This window comes from Pundamilia nyererei, unplaced genomic scaffold (genome assembly GCF_000239375.1).
Source record: "Pundamilia nyererei isolate P.nyererei 1_Seehausen unplaced genomic scaffold, PunNye1.0 scaffold00216, whole genome shotgun sequence".
NCBI classification, from domain to species: domain Eukaryota; kingdom Metazoa; phylum Chordata; class Actinopteri; order Cichliformes; family Cichlidae; genus Pundamilia; species Pundamilia nyererei.
In genome coordinates, this window is record NW_005187617.1 from 719,845 (window position 1) to 722,880 (window position 3,036).

The 3,036-nt window shown below is 47.0% G+C and overlaps 1 protein-coding gene across 1 annotated transcript in view; it reads left to right on the plus strand.

Annotated features, from left to right (window-relative positions):
• Positions 1 to 533: 533 nt before the first annotated feature.
• The window catches only part of LOC102191980 (extracellular sulfatase Sulf-2-like), a 73,943-nt gene continuing 71,440 nt past the window's right edge, over positions 534 to 3,036 (plus strand). Inside the window, exon 1 of the mRNA XM_005748212.1 lies at positions 534 to 959. The gene's annotated coding sequence lies outside the window, so the exon portion shown is untranslated. The remainder of the gene's footprint in view (positions 960 to 3,036) is intronic.

Consider the following 3,036-nt stretch of genomic DNA (forward strand, 5'->3'; position numbering starts at 1 on the left):
AATACCTCCGCTCTGACCCTACACCCCCCTCTGACCACATGCTCCTTTCATTCAAACTGTGCAGCTCTGCAGCAGTTTGGACAGCAGGCTGTCTGTCGCTCACACATCTTTAACCCGGACGGACACCAGAGAACACGGCACGCTTTTGACTTTTGTACAGTTTTATGAAATTGTAGCTTTCATGCAACTTTGCCCAGGTGTCTAAAAAAGTTGCTAGCTGTCTCTGAAACCCGGGACTTCCTCCCTTCATCGAAACTGAGAGGACACTAAAGCATTGTCTGCATATTTTTGGCCTCATACTGTCACGTCTGCGTCTCTGCGTTTCCCTTCTTGGGCCACCTCCCCTCTCTGCGTGTGTGTGTGCGTGGATATTTGCCTCTTGTATTTCTCCTTCCCTCCTGTATTTATTTCATTCTGTCCTCTCTGCTGCTGGTCCTCCCCTTCCAGTCAGGGTGAGGGATCTGTGCGCCTCCCCATTGGTTCAGAAACAGGGCAAAGTCCCGCCCCCTCCTCTCTCTCTCCGTCTCCGCGAGGCAGAGTGAAAGTGGAGGAAGCAGGCAGACGTGTTGCAACAGATGGCTTCACCAGCGGCGGCTCGGCGGCTGCAGCACCGCCGTTAGACACACTCGGATGCAGACAGGGAGGGAGGGGAGCTCGTGAGCGTGGCTGTGGAACAAATCAAGAAAAAAAGGAAGAGAGGGAGACTTTTACCTCCTCCTCTGCCTCGGCTCACAAACTCACTCTTCCTCTCCAGACACACAGGAGCACATGCCGGTGTGAGCGCAAGTTTAAAAAACATTATTTTATGGATTTCCGAAACTAAGGGGAGTTATGGAGGTGGCGGTGTGAACCCAGCCTTCCTCCCCTTCCTGCCGGAGGGGTCAGAGAGGAGAACACCTGCTGACAGTGAGGAGTTCCTGAAGGAGGCGACGCAGCCGCAGGAGGAGGAGGAGGAGGAGGTACAGCACTGTCTTCATGCTTCTGCAGGAGCGCCTGTGTGTGTGTGTGTGTGTGTGTGTGTGTGTGTGTGTGTGTGTGTGTGTGTGTGTGTCTTCAGTTCTGCTCTACTTCACTGTGTGTCACTTTCTGTGGTCAGAGCTGTTAGTCAGAGCAGCTTTGTTAATGTGTGTGTGTGTGTGTGTGTGTGTGTGTGTTGCTCCACTTTACCGATGTGTTCCTTGCATTAGTTTTGAGGCCATCCTGTACTTAGACTTGTTTGCAACTGTGTTTCACGTGCTTTCCCACCTTTTTCAAAGTGTGTGTGTGTGTGTGTGTGTGTGTGTGTGTGTGTGTGTGTGTGTGTGTGTGTGTGCATTTATTTATTGCTTCCTGATTGCTGAACACGTGGGAGTGTGTTATAGCTGCGCAACACTGAGGCCAGTCAGGATAGACGGAGAGGGAGGAAAGACAGAAAGAAGAGGTAGATGAATGGAGGGAGGGAAAGAGGAAAAAGGAAGGAAGGGAGGAAAGCTGTTCCACCCAGCTCTGTTTTCATTATAATCATATTTTTTATGCTCCACTTTACCTAAGTAAGTAACAAAGGGCTTCATGGGGAATATAAACCGTGAAAAGAGGCTGTAAAGAGCAACTCAGACCAATAGAAACCATAAAAACACAAGAAGTGTGCAACAAATACAGTGAACTGAGACGTGACACACACACCGTGCTGAGTTATGTGAGACTCCATGAATCCAGTAACAATAACTGAGCTCTTTCAAAAGCTCCGGGTGGAAAACGGTGACTTTGTTGTGTAATTATGCTGAACTCATGAAACGAGTCAGTGCTGCACAAACTTGTAATTGTTTTATACAGCTACACTAATAAAGTGCAGACACTATGAATATTCACACGCTGTGATTGGACGACACTGCAGACCTGGATAACTATTGGAGACTGAACGGCTCATTAAGATGAAACTAACTGTTTTGTACATGACTTCATGATAATGATGCTGCGTAGCACCTGTGTTTTGACTACATGTGTGTGTTAACCTGTTGTTGTGTGTGAGTGATGTAAATCACATCAGAAGGTCGGTGTGGGGCTCCCAGATAACCACGAGCCTCCAATAACACCCAGCAGGTCACTGATGGAGCGTTCAGGGTCAGGGGACGCAAAAGCTTTTAGTAGGAAAAACTGTGACGCTGTGTTTGAGGCTTTATTTGAAAGGTAACAGCCACGGGCGACCAGCAACTGATTGGAAATTAAGCTCACAATGAAACACTTTTTATATTTCTCCCCTTCGAACCATCTAAGCAAAAACTTTCACTGCTGACTGACCCTGGAAGACTCGCCACAAATGCTCCAAACATTCATCTCTCTCACTCTCATGAGTGAAATCAGACGTCCTCCTCTGCACCTGTGCATGGACCAGTTTCAGAATGAATACTTTGCGTGAACCTGGTGGAAAAGGTTGTTGCGATCAGTCCTTTTGTCGGCTTTGCTGTTTGTTGGGTTGGAATTCTGTTTTTTGCTGAATTAGAAAAATGAACTGTTCCCCGTCAGTACTAAGCCCCGCCCAACAGTTGGCCCCGAAACACCTCCCTGTTTATGCTCCAGTACTTCCTGCCTGGTGAAAACCTTTGGGGCAGATCTTTAAGAATTTAATATTGTTGTCTGGCCAAGAGAGCCGAGATCGTCCCTGCAGTTTTAGTTAATTATGCTGTAATACAACAATTTGGAGCCGTGGCAAAAATGAGCCAATGACAATCATCAGGAGTCAGAGACGGTGATCCAGATTGAAAAGGCCGGAAGACTGACACAGTTGTGATGTTTTGGGGGGAAATTATGCAATAAAATGTGATGAGCGATTGAGATATTATTTCTTTAGTTCCTTAGAAAGATGTCAGATATTTGGTTATAGAACTTTTGGTTTTGAGATAATCGACAGTTTTGCTTTATCTTTGAGCGCCACAACGTTTTGTAGAGACAGCGCTGCACTGATTACTAAAGACAACAGATCAAAGTATAAAGTCGAGCAGCAGCAGTACACTAAAACCTGTCCTCTGCACCTACTGTGTGTGTGTGTGTGTGTGTGTG